The 14,252-nt window shown below is 40.3% G+C and overlaps 1 protein-coding gene and 1 non-coding gene across 9 annotated transcripts in view; both read right to left on the reverse strand.

The window, feature by feature from the left end:
* The window catches only part of LOC125462069 (serine/threonine-protein kinase 32C), a 290,855-nt gene that overhangs the window by 225,693 nt on the left and 50,910 nt on the right, over positions 1–14,252 (reverse strand). The window lies entirely within an intron of this gene.
* On the reverse strand, positions 7,374–7,532 carry LOC125462082 (U1 spliceosomal RNA). Its single transcript, XR_007249590.1, has one exon. It is a non-coding gene; the product is annotated as a U1 spliceosomal RNA (small nuclear RNA).

Below are 14,252 nucleotides of genomic sequence, written 5' to 3' on the forward strand. Positions count from 1 at the left end.
AAATGATCTTGTCTGATGGCATGGGGAATCTTCTCCCTGGGCTGTGGAATGTCTTTTTGTGCTTTGTGAGCAGAAATTCTTATGCTGGAGTCTTAATCTGCACTGCAAATTAACCCGCAGACCATCTTTTTAAAAAGCCTACAAAGACAATCTCTGACTCTAACACAGAGCTAGCTACTGTTTATATACAGCACCAGCTTCTTGGTGGCCATCAGGTGATTCAGGCTTCCCAGCTGTGGAACTGCCCCTGTGCCACAATATTTAGTAGTAAGTCCACCTTGCCCACATTCATAAAGTTGCCGCCATATAATCAGGTTTGTCTGATCACTAGGGAACTGCTCAGCAATTTCTGGGACTGCTGGAGGATGTCACATGATCTAAACCCAGCCTTGTGTCTTCAGTTTTGTTAATGAATAAATGATGGATGTAGGAGAGCTCCCCTCCTCTTCCTGCTCAGATGGGTTTACTATCCAAAAGAGGTTAAACAGCAGTGAAGTGCTTCCTCAGTAAGGCACTGAATTGTCAGACTAAATTGTGTATCCAATTCTCTGAAGTGGGGCTTGATCCCACAAGTTTTGTCAGTTCTGACAGCAGAATTATTCACACAGCCACAACTAACACCCAAGACTGGGCAGTCCAAATCCACTGCATTTCTCACAAGCACTTTGCAATCTGAAAAATGGTTTGAGATGTTTGCTGCTGTTTCACTGATATAGATTTTCCCATTTCCCACGTATGGCAAATCTATTGATACAGTAAAATAACAGTCCATTTCGGGTAAAATATTTAGTGTTTTCCTGCAACTCAATGTACAAACATCATAAATATATATTTGTAACACTATGTATGAATCACTTTTTAAATCACCTCTTCACTTTGATTGGGTTTTACAATGATTTATATGGTATACAGTGTGACATTACTTGCTTGGCCCCTTTGGCAAGTAAACTTGATGTTTTCACTTAAAATGGTCCAACTTGGGCAGCACCGTGGCTCAGTGGTTAGCACTGCAGCCTCACAATACCAGGGACCCAGGTTCGATTCCGGCTTCGGGCAACTGTCTGTGCGGAGTTTGCACATTCTCCCAGTGTTTGCGTGGGTTTCCTCTGGGTGCTCCGGTTTCCTCCTATAGTCCAAAGATGTGCAGGCTAGGTGGATTGGCCATGCTAAATTGCCCGTACTGTTTAGGGGAATGGGTCTGGGTCTGGGTGGGATGTTTCAAGGGGAAGTGTGGACTTGTTGGGCCGAACGGCCTGTTTCTAATCTAAAAAAACTTCCATCCTCATCCCTATGCAAAATATATCTTCTTATTTAATAATATTCTTGTTTATGATCCCACGCTCCACCTGTGGACAATTTATGTAAAGCTCATGCCCACAGAAGAATTTTCCACCATGGACTCGTTAATAAATCCTCAAGCCTCTTGATGTTCAGCAATGCCCAGACAACAATAAAGTATCTCAAATATTCCCCAGAAAATAAATCTTTAAAAAATACAGCTTGCTCAGAATTTTTATTGAATGATTTAAACTTATCGATATATTTCTTTTAACCTATCAAAAATTTACCTCAGTCTTGAAAGCCAGAATCTAGAATCAATGTTTTGAGGGAGGAGTTTTCTCTGTTACTCCAATGCATGTGGAAAAGGGTTTCCTTTTCCTGATTACACTACCAAATGGTCCAGCCTTAATTGTAACTGTATTGATTGTAATGATGTCAGCCAGGTATAGCTCACAGTATATCAGATCCCTGTTTGGGGCTATTAATCTGGTCCAATCAGGGATCCCTGGCGGATATAGTGTCAGGGATTCTGTTCACTCTGAGGGAGCTGGATCAGTGTGAAGTACTAAGCGTGTGTGAATAAAGGGTGACTTGGTGATGGGATACTGGCCTCTGTGGAGTTATTTCAGTAGCATCATCTTACCCGTGTTCCTTATTCCTCAACAAAGCAAACCATTTCTCCAGACTGACCTATCAAATCACTGTAACACTTTTAAACACTTGGACCACATCAGATCAATATTCAAAGGAGGAAAGTAAGAGTAGCAAGAGAAGCAATTCTAAATGTTATTGTTAAACTTCCAGAAGAAAACCCCACGGGCTGAAGAAAATAAATTCAAAATACAGCAGCAGGACATGAGCTATTAAAGATATTTTGTTTGGTTGAAAAATTCTGCATTGTCTGCATGGCACCCAATAACATTAGCACAACACATTCTGCTGCTAACACTATCAGCAGCACCATAACATCCTGTATCTTACACGGTTCCACTTTATTTCTCACAAGCACAGACGTTTACATCAACCTCCACAATATTTATTCTTTACCCTGGAGGGCCCCCTGAAGCTATAGAGACAGGAATTTAAAAATAAATAGAAAAATGGTATTATTATGTTCTCAAATGAGTGATGCATTTTGATTGTACTGTATCTTCTTTCAATTTTCAATATCTCTGAGATCAGCACACCAAGCATAATTAGTACAATCTGAATATTGGATTTCTGCCCATTTCTGTCAGAAAGATAGCACTTCCCATTTTAACATCACGCAAAATCCAATAACTGCACGAAGTTGCTCGGTGACACTGCTTGTAATTGCTCAAAACCCCTGCATTTGGAATGTACAAGAGTTCATCTTCTGGAGAACTGGGCAAGTTTTCTGCATTGTTCCAGATGGACCTAAGTCAACTCACAAATAGTGAAGAATTCTCCATCAATGCGACAGAAGAAATCCAGTCAATACAATTACAATAATTTTCAAACCAAAGACTTGTAAACTGTTTGCACTGATGTCTTCCCTTCCATAGTATCATAAAGTCTATCAGTATATTTATAAAACTCCCTAGTTTAAAAACGACATGCTGCAGATACTGGAAATCGAAATTAGAAACAAAAACTGCTGGGGAAACTCAGTTGTTCTGGCAGCATCAGTAGAGACAGAAGTAGTTTGCATTTCAATTCCAAAGATGCTTCCTTGGAATTAATGTAAAGCAGAGTCTTTGGTTTCAAAGCATTAACTCAATTTCTTTCACCACTGATACCGTTAGACCTCCACAGTTTCTCCAGCAGTTTCTGTTTCTAGTTCAAACTACTTTGGCATTGTAAATAGGGATTCAAGCGAGATCTTTGAAAAGTGATGCTAGAGGTCAAGGCAGAACAGAGCTGGGGCCAACAGAAAAGATTTAATTCCTATTTTTGTGCTCTTATTTTTGCATTTACCCATCATAAATTTCTTTGTCCAAATTCACAATGAGACCTAACAGCCAAGAAGGTGGTGCCTTAACTCCTTCAAAGCAATGATGTCACAATTCACACAACTGTAGGTACTGAGACAAGACAGAAGATATGTGGCAGTAATAGGCTGCCAAAGATTCACCAGTCATAGTGGTTTGTAACAGTGCAGCACCAATCTATCTTAAGGAAATAAAGCAAGAAAAACCACAATTCAGGAGAATGAGAATTCTGAGAATGTATCCTACATAGCCCAGAAATGGTTTTTGTGCAATTTCAACTGATCTTCATTGTAAACAAAACTTCACTTATTTATTAACTGAAGAAGGGTCACCAGACCTGAAACATTAACTCTGATTTTTTCTTAACAGATGCTGCCAGACCTGCTGAGCTTTTCCAGCAACTTCTGCTTTTATTCCTGATTTACAGCGTCCGTAGTTCTTTCAGTTTTTATTCAGTTGTTTACTATGGGTGCCAGGTTATTGACATACAAACAAGTGCCACCCTTACAAACACTTCTTTCTTCATTTCAGTCTTCATTCACATTCAGTGGGTTTTTGTAGATAGCTGCTCAAGGTCAGCAGCCTCCAGGAAAATATATACCATTAACAAGGAAGGGCTTTAAACAAGCTTTTGTGTATCTTAATTAGCATTTTAAAGACAGCAAGTGAGCTCCAGGCCAGCGGTACCTTCCCAAACCCCAATTTCTTAACTTCTGGAAAAGGTAATGTCATCAGAAAAGCAGTGGAGATATCAGATGCACAATGTTGCCATTATTCAGCTATCTGCCAATTCAGACTCCAAAAATCCAAAACCTTTCATTTGTTAGTTTTTGGGAACAACTCGTTTCAAGCAAGGATCCTAGTCTGGCTAGTCTTCAAACACACAATGTTATTGGGACAGGGTCTTGTGGAAATGTTGATGTGCAAAGGCCTTTGACGACATGCCCCATTAGACATGTTAGGAAAATTGAAATACATGGGAGTAATGGTACAGTGATAGCAATGGATACAAAATTGGTTAAGAGACAGAAAGCAGTCATAGTAAAGTTGTTTTTCAGATTGAAACAAGTTATGCAATTATGAAAAAAGTTGTGCTCGATGACAGCTTCCGATTCCCCATGTCCAGCGTGCTCCAAAAATTCCTGATCCTCCTTGTTGAGGATTCTGTTCACAATCTGACCAAATTCACATACATCAGCTAGATTCCCTTCAGCTGTCATCACATTGTTCTCTCCGTTTAATGCAAATTTTTCCTGCAAAGGCACTAGGATATAAAAGGTGATAATGATTGCATGGGTTTCTTGACTCGCATGTGTGAAGGTAGACAGCACAAAGGTTGTGAAGTCAGGCATGTGCTGTGGGTAATCACAGAGATCAGCCACTCAATCTGGGTTTGCTTGTGTTGTATGAAGCATACAAGGGGCAGAAGCATATAAACATATGAATTAGGACCAGGAGTAGGCCATTCAGTCCCTCAAGCCTGTTCTGTCATTCAATAAGATTGTGGCTGATGTGATTATTCCACATCCTCAATGACCTTTCAACCCCTCCCTTATCAAGAATCAATCTACTGCTGTCTTAAATGTATTCAAAGATTGCTTCCTGCATATTTTGATAAAGGGAGTTCCAAAGAACCATGACCCTGAGAGGGGGAAAATTGTCTCCTCTGTCTCAAATGAATGACCCCTGATTTTTAAAGTGATCCCTAGTTCCATATTCTCCCACAACAGGAAACGCCCTTTCCATAATCACCCTGTCAAGATTGCTCCCACTGAATGTGAATGAAGACTGAAATGAAGAAAGAAGTGTTTGTAAGGGTGGCACTTGTTTGTATGTCAATAACCTGGCACCCATAGTAAACAACTGAATAAAAACTGAAAGAACTACGGACGCTGATTTAGGTTTCAATGAAGGCACTTGTTACCATTCCAAACTATAGCTGATCCAAGCTCAGCCTGACCAATCTTTCTGCCAAAGACAATCAGCACTTTTCAGGTATTAGTCCAGTAAACTTGGGCATCAACTTCCTCTTGATAAACACCATAATGAACCAATACATTTGAAACAGACCTACATTGCAATTAGTACCCAATAGGGACATTTAAAAGTGTCAACATATGCTTCCTTGCCTATACTTACTCACCTAGATGTTCTAACCCCTAGCAGGCTTCCCCAAGGTGTTAAGACTTCTCTAAGGAGATGAGTATTTCTGGAGATTTCAAACTCCACACTACCCCTCGAAAATGGCATCCAGAAGGAAACAAAACTTCCCAGTCATTTTCATAATGAGGTTCCTAAACTACAAAGAGTCATGTGTGTATTTTGCACACCAGGCCATCCTGAGTTGCAAAATACAGTAACACAAAAACATGCTGTCTGGAAGGCAGAGGAAAATCGCTTTTCTGCTAAAGAAAATAGAAGCTCAGCATTTCACATCCCAATTCCAAGCTGATATTTGGAGTTGAAAATGTAACCACATGTATTTCCAAAACTTAATCTGCCTCTCTCTAAAAGGATTACAAAGTAAACAGGATTAACCAAGCTATTTATTCACTCATTCAAGGTGAGAATTCTTCAATAAGATTGGTTACTTGATGACATAATTGTGCTACAGGGCCAGAGATGACCAATACCTGGCACCAGAATGAAATTAAGATGAGGTAAGGGAGAATCCATGATATGGAGATAGTTCTTTCTTTGCCTGGAGCTGTCTTCATGGTTAGTAGGGAGTGCTGCTGCTTCCCTGCTAAACCTGGGCCAACGGCACCATGAAGATCAAGAAAGCCTATTTCTTGCAAGCGAAAGAGGATCATAGTTTCAAAACCGGAACCAAATTTTCAAATTCCTCAATGGTGAAAAGATATTCAGTCTTGAAGCAACAAACTGACATAAGGAAGGAGCTAAAAGCAACACCAGGACCTGTGATTAATGCCCCTGCCCCTGGCTGGCAGTAGCATATGATGAAATCTTCCATCATGTAAACAGTTTGCAACAGTGAGATTTATTCTCTGTTCATAAATCTCCTCCTCTGCCTTCGAGACAGAGGCCTAGTAGCCTACCTATTGATGTAAAATAATGTGGACATTAGAAATTAGCCAGGTTTTGGACACATCCTTGTGTTGTGTGGAGCACTCAAACCCTGAAGCTATGCCGAAATGCCAGGAGAATGTAAAATCTACGCATATAGGTTAACTGCAGATGTGTAAAAGGCTTCAAGACACAATTCAAGCAGGACATATGTTTTGAAGAAGCAAATTACCATTTTAAGTGAGCGATACACATGTTTACTGGATAATCTTGCACAGACACACAATGTGTAGTGTCGCATCACATTTTGAAAAGTCAAGGCATCTTAAAATTTGACCTATTTTGACAGACAGACTGTGAGAGATTGGAAGAGATGAAGAGAGCTGCATCATAGAAGCTGCGATGTTTTGTGCCGTTCCTGTGAACTGGCAACTTTCAAGTACACAACATTGAACCACATTACATTTACAAACCACCAACATCAACAGTGAGGGAAAACAAAGCACAGAACTTGTGTTCTCAAATTTCCTGACCAAATCACTCACGTTTTACATCTTGCTGCTTTACTCCTGGTCATTGTTACTAAACAGCCTCAAGGCCAAACGCTCGGAGTTTCTCCCCGACATTTCATTTTAACTTCACAATAACTGAACGTTGCCAAGTTTGATTAAATAAAAAATCTGCTCTTTGATTGTTTGCCAATTTATGTTCTGTACTCAAAAATGACATTATTGTTTAGGGGAGAATTGGCCGATGCCTGTGCTGATGTTTATTGCAAGATCCCACTTAGTCTGCCAAAAAATTCTTAGAATCCCTACAGTGTGGAAAAAGGTCCTTTGGGCCAACAAGTCCACAATGACCCTCAGAGCATCCCATTCCCCTTATAACCCACCTAATCTACACACCCCTGAACACTAAGGGCAATTTAGCCTTGGCCAATCCACCTAGCCGGCACATCTTTGGACTGTGGGAGGAAATTGGAGCACCCGGAGGAAATCCATGTAGACACAGGAAGAATGTGCAAACTCAGACAGTCGCCCGAGGGTGGAATTGAACACAGGTCCTTGGTGCTGTGAGGCAGAAGTGCCATCCACTGAGCCACCTTGCTACCCAAAAACAAATGCGCAAACGCAGTCCACCACTGCCACAAATTTTGCAGTAGAGTATCCCGCATTTGAGGAGTCGTCAACATACCTGAAGTGCAATGGGATAGCATCATCATCCTGGGAGAATCACCTAAGTCATCATGGTATCTCCCCTGCAGGTAAGTGAAGTCATCTAAAAATATTGGTCACTGAAATTGGAACATTGTGCTGTTCCTCAAAATCTCATTTTTAATGTCAAGACTGCATTTCTCGCTTTTCCAGTACTCTGCTACTCGCATTTCAGGTTTCTTTTTCAGAAGGCCAGCACGCTGTATTTGTGTTACCGATAAAGGCAAGGTACAGTACATGAAACCAGTGTGACATACTGAAAGATTTCCCAGCTGTCGATATTGATATTACATATCTTCAGGGTATGCTTTTGTGCATCACTCCATCGCTTCATGCTTCAACTAGGTCTGTTCCAAATTAGTCTGCAGGATCTTGACTGCTTTTTAGTGTATCTTCAATGTCAATAACACTGTCATCGTCAAGAATCTCACAATTTCTTTCACACTGACACCTCAAGTGTCACATCTATTGCTTCTGCACTTATAAAATCAATGATGGATTAATCCAAAATATATTGCGGCTACAGGAAAGCCATGTTAAAAGAAAGAGTAATGCAGAAAATGGCAGCAGGAGTAGACCATTCACCCCTTCAAACCTGATCCGCCATTCGATATGATCATGGCTAATCATCCAACTCAGTGTGCTGTTCCTACTTTCTCCTCATACTTTTGATTCATTTAGCCATAACAACTATATTTAACTTCTTCTTGAAAATATTCAATGTTTTGGTCTTGACCACTTTCTGGAGCAGAGAATCCCACAGATTCACAACTCTCTAGATAAAGGTGAGATATTGTGCCTGAAACATCCGATAGATCATGAGCGGGTGATGTACTATTATTTTGTTCAAACTTCTGTTGCCGATTGTCTTAGGGCAATTATCATGCCCAATAATGTCAGAAGCTGACTTAATTAATGTTAGAGATATAATCAATCTGCCAGCAATGTTTCAAGGGAACCATGTGTAATGATTCAAGTCCCAACACTCTTGTTCCATTTCATCAATGCATTGTCATTGTTCGGAATGGGATCTATAAAAGAAACACACCATGACAGAAAAAAATGGCAAAATAATTTTGTATTCTGATAAACAAGAAGAACCAGGGTAAGTAACAGTAACTCACCGAGCACATTTGGAAGCAGAGCTTAAACAGGATTAGAAAAGGTTTCAAAGCTTCCCTGTTTTTATATCATTGATCAATTGTTTTCAGGTACTGACCTTGCCTCACAAACAAACACCGATTAGTAGAGAGAAAAAGATAGCTACAACAAAAAAGACTGAGAACTCTGCTGGGACCAGGGAAAAGCAAACACATTAGATCAGAGAATTGCAGTAATTGAAGAAACAAACAATCACACAGTGCAGAGAGTAGACAGAATGATAAATTTAAAGTGAGAAAGTATGAAGAAGTCATTCAGAAGGGTTAATGAAGTGGTTACAAAGAGCACACAAAAACAAAAAAATGATAAAGCAAGAAAACAAGAAGAACAGTAGAAAAAAGAGCACTCATTTTATGCATCAGAGATAATGGGAACTGCAGATGCTGGAGAATTCCAAGATAATAAAATGTGAAGCTGGATGAACACAGCAGGCCAAGCAGCATCTCAGGAGCACAAAAGCTGACGTTTCGGGCCTAGACCCAGGTAATTCAGTTGGTTATCATACAAATCTACTTTTGCTCCTTTAATATTTTTTCAATCTGCATGCCTTAACTGTCATCATGACATGCAAAGTTTAACAGTTTAGCAAGAGTACGCCTCCTTAATCTCCTTCTATACTTTTGTGGGTGAATTATATGGACAGTAAAACTCTGAAATGCTGAGACAAGTCAGAACTAAGTACACAATAACTCTGGAAATCACTGCAAGCCTTCTCACAGACCTTTTGCGAGTTGTGAAACTGCTCTGAAAAATGAACACTTTCCTGTCTGATCCATGCCCAGTGCTTCCAAAAGCTTTTCTGATGTTTCCAGATTTAAATTGGCAGGTACGGTGTTGTGGGTATCAGAGAAACGGCTGCAAAGGGATCAGGGCTGGGAACTAACCATCTAAGGGTACATGTCCTACAGATGGGCGGGGGGGGGCAGGGTTGTCTTGTTGGTATGAAGCGAAATTAAATCAATCACAACAAGTGATGTAAGGATGGAAAGCGTACAATCTGTCTGCATAAAGTCAAGGAACTGCAAAGGAAAAAAGACCCTGATGGGAAATATGTACAGGTATCATAGCAGTAATCAGGATGTGTGACTGAAAATAAATCAGGAGACAGAAAAGGCATGTAGGAAAGGCACTATTACAATAATCGTTAGGGACTTCAATATGCAGGTGGACTGGCAAAATCAGGTTGGTAGCAGATTCCAAGAAAAGGAATTTATGGAATGCCCATGAGAAGGTTTTTTGCAGTAACTCATGGTAGCAGTCACTAGAGAACAGGCAATTCTAGATTTGGTGATGTGTAATGCGGCAGATTGATCAGGGAGCTGAAGGTAAAGGAACCCCTATGGGGCAGTAATCATAATATGACAGAGCTCACCCTGCAGTTTGAGAGGGAAGGGTTGGAATCAGATGTAACTGTATTAACATTGAGTAAAGATAACTACAAATATGAAGAAGGAACTGGCTACTTTAGTTTTGAAGGGTAGCCTAGTAGGGAAGATGGTGGAGTATGAATGGCAGGAGTTTCTGCGGTAATTCAGGAGGGACAGCAGAAATTCATCTCAGGGAAGAAGAAGCACACTAAGGGGAGAATGAGACAACCCTGGCTGACAAGGGAAGTCAGGGACAGTGAAAAAGCAACATAAAACGCATGCAAGGTGGTGAAGAGTTAGCAGGAAGGCAGAGGATTGGGAAGACTTTAAAAACCAGCAGATCATAACTAATAAAGCAATGTTGGGGAAAGATGAACTATGAGGCTAAGCTAGCCAATAATATCAAAGAAGATTGCAAGAGATTTTTTTAAGGCATATTAAAGGTAAGAGAGAGGCAAGAGTGGACATTCCTCCAATGGAAAATGAAGCTGGAGAAGTAGAAAGGGGGAACAAAGAAATAGTGGAGGAACTGAATAGGTACATTGCATCAGTCTTCACGGTGGAAGACAACAGCAACATACCTGAACTTCAAGCGAGTCAGGGGGCAGAGGTGAATGCAATGGTCATCACTAAGGAGAAGATGCTGGAGAAGGTGCAGTGTCTGAAGGAGCAAAAATCACCCAGACTGGATGGACTACACCCCACAGTTTTAAAGGGGATAAGGAGATTGCGAAACAATGGTGATGATTGTTCAGGAATCAATGGAGTCAAATGACAGTCTCAGAGGACTGGAAAATGGCTAAAAAAAAAGCATCCCTGTTTAAGAAGTGAGGGAGATAGAAGATGGGAAATTATAGGCCAGATGTCTTGACCTCAGTCTATGATTTTACAGACCACTACTAAAGACGAAATTGCGGAGTACTTGGAACAGCATGGTAAAACAGGACTCAGTCAGCACGGGTTCATTAAGGGGAGGTCATGTCTGACAAATTTGTAGAATTCTTGAGTTGGTAACGAACAAGGAGAGCCAGTGGACATGATCTATTTGGTTTTCCACACAGAAAGCCGCTAATAAGACAACAGTCCATGCTTATATAGGAAAATTAATGGCATGGATAGAGGATTGGCTGACTGGAGGGGGAAGAGAGTAGGGATAAAGGGGTATTTTTCAGGATGGTAACCAGTGGAGTTGTGCAGGGATCAGGGTTGCGATCACAACTCTTCGGGTTACACATTAATGACCTGAATGAAAGGACTGAAGGCATTGTTGCTGAGTTTGCAGATGAGACAAAAACAGACGGAGGGGCAGGTAGTGTTTCGGAAAGTAGGGAAGCTACAGAAGGACTTGGACTGATTAGGAGAAGGGACAAAGTAGTAGCAGATGGAATACAATGTAGGATAGTGTATATTATGCACTTTGGTAGGAAGAATAGAAACATAGACTAAATTATAAATTTCAGAAATCATAAGCACAAAAGGCCTTAGGAGTCCTTAACTCCTAAGGTTCAGGATTCATTTAAGGTTAACATGCAGGTCCAGCTGGTAGTTAGGAAGGCAAAAGCAATGTCAGCATTCATTTCAAAAGGGCTAAAATACAACAGCAGAAATGTACCACTGAGGGCATACAAGGCTCTGGTCAGATCACATCTGGAACACTGTGAGCAGTTTTGGGCACTGTATCTAAGAAAGGATGTGCTGGACACGGAGGCGTCCAGAGGAGTTTTATAAGAATGATCTCAGGGATGAACTGCTTGCCATATGAGGATGGTTGAGGACTCTGTGTCTGTACACCATGGATTTTAGGAAGATATGGGGGGATCTGATTGAAAATTACAGAACACTGACAGGCCTGGATAGAGTGAACATGGAGAAAGCGTTTCCACTACTGGAGAGTCTACAATCTAAGAGGACAGTCTCAGATTGAAGGGGCAATCCTTTAGCACTAAGATGAGGAGGGATTTCTTCAACCAGAGGTTGGTGAGTCTGCAGAACTCATTGCTGTGGAAGGCTGTGGAAGGCAAGTTTTTAAATGTATTTAAGACTGAGATAGATGGGTTCTTGATTAGTAAGAAGATCAAGGGTCACTGGGAGAAGGCAGAAGCGTGGAGCTGAGAAACATATCAGCCATGATCAAATAATGGGGCAGACTTGACGGGCAATCGCAAAATTGTGTCACGCAGCCCCCTAGCTCCATCATTGACATAAAGGAGCATCAAGATTTCAAACAGTGAAATCAAACTTCTACAATTTATGAGCATACCTAAAATGTGATAATTAATTTCTTTCACACACATGCTCCTGTAAAATTATATATTGATCTCCTAACTGTGCCAAAAACCTGCTGGAGGTTTGGCAAATACAACTTCACCTTATTTCCCAGGAATGGAATTTGACTCCTTCATTGTAAGCATTTTAATGCCTTTCGTTGTCTTAGTGTTGCACAGCTTTGAAATGCAAGAAATATAACACTTTCCATGAACTGAAAACATGACTAAAATTATAAAAAATTATTACTGCAATTATTTCCAATTGTCAATTGTCAGGAAAATCCCATTGGGTTCACTAATGTCCTTGAGGGAAGGAAACTCCCATCCTTGTCTGGCCTACATGTGACTCCAGACCCACAGCAATGTGGCTGACTGTGAGCTGCCCTCTGGGCTATTAGGGATGGGCAATAAATACTACCTGGCCAGCAACACCCTAATCCCAATAATGAATCATTGAGATATATAGTACTTTTTTTATTATTCACTCATGGGGCCTGGTTGGCCAGAATTTATTGCCTGTCCCTGGCTGTCCCTGAGAGTGTGGTGATGAGCTGCCTTCTTGAGCATTATGTATATCTCTAAGTGGAAGCTGGACAAGCATTTGTGGGAGACGAGAATAAGCAGGCTGTGCAAATAGATTTAGACGAGGAAAGCGAGAAGGTGTTTGAGTGGAACACACACTGTTTGGGCAAAAAGGTTTCTGTTTCTAAATATTCTATTCTGGGTAGAAGAAGTCTAAATATTCTAGTTCAGGAAGTATATCCACTTCAGTAATTAGCAACAAGAATGCGTGCATCCTGCTACTAAACAGTGTCATATTTTCAGAAAGAATTTAATTTCTTTGTCAAAACATCTTGACTGATACATTTATTGAGAAATTTTCAAAATTAACAGTCATGAAACTGTTTTTGGATGAAAATAATCTTGATATTTTTCGATTTAAAAAGAGAACATTTTCTTTATGCCTAGGCGTATCACATTTAGCATGAATATTTTTGATTCCAAGTCAATTGCTTGCTGCTTCGTTCTGTTGAGTCGGTCTCAAAAGGTCGCATTAGACTTTAAATACGCTGAAAAACCTAACCCTAAATTATTTTGGTTCATATTTCCTAGATTACACTTAAAGCTGATTTCAAGCTCACATCATCTTCAAGAGTGTTTATCCTTGCTTTGAGATCTCGGTAAGTAGTCATTAATGTGTCTCCAAATGTAAACAGAAAATTTTGCCTGCAATTACATAGTATTATCCTACCACTTTAGTCTTCAGTGATACTTACTATCTAGTTCAAATTATGTAATAACTAGGTAAAATATCAGTGACATTGTAGTTATATCTTTACAGGAGAAACTCTCATCAAACCCAAGAACAGAAATTAATGAGGGCTGTGATCTAATGTGAAGAGATTCTTATGCACATCAAGGCATGTTTTTCTTTGTCCCACTCTTCCTAACTATATAATTTTGCTAGCTTAAGTTTTCCTGTGAAGTTTCAAATGTATTTGACTACCCTCTAATCAATAGCTCGATTAATGGAAAATGTTGCCATTAGTTACAGCAGCTTTTGGGAACTGACAGTCACATTGAAAATGATCAGTTATGGTGCACTCAACTGAAAGAATCTGCTTGCTCAAAGTGCTCGTGGTTCGTTCCATCAAACTTGCAGCTAGTAAACCAGTTTCAATTGATGTTTCAGTGCCGTTACCAGCAGTACGTAGGCATAGGGATCTAACTCTTCTTTTTAAACTGCTTATCTCCAGTGACTGGCTATGAAGAGCTACCTCCCAAGCCAATAATTACATGAATTTCATCACAAGGTGGTCACAAACAAAATTTCTACATATGCAGTTCAATACTGATGCTCCTGAAAGCCAGCACACTGATTTTAGACTGTTCTCTGTATCTGACACATCCTGATAGATAGTGGATATCCACAGGAAAACAATTCAACTCAAGACCTGGCGCGCACTGTCACAGGTCTTCTTT

This window comes from Stegostoma tigrinum, chromosome 20 (assembly GCF_030684315.1).
Source record: "Stegostoma tigrinum isolate sSteTig4 chromosome 20, sSteTig4.hap1, whole genome shotgun sequence".
Taxonomy (NCBI): Eukaryota; Metazoa; Chordata; class Chondrichthyes; order Orectolobiformes; family Stegostomatidae; genus Stegostoma; species Stegostoma tigrinum.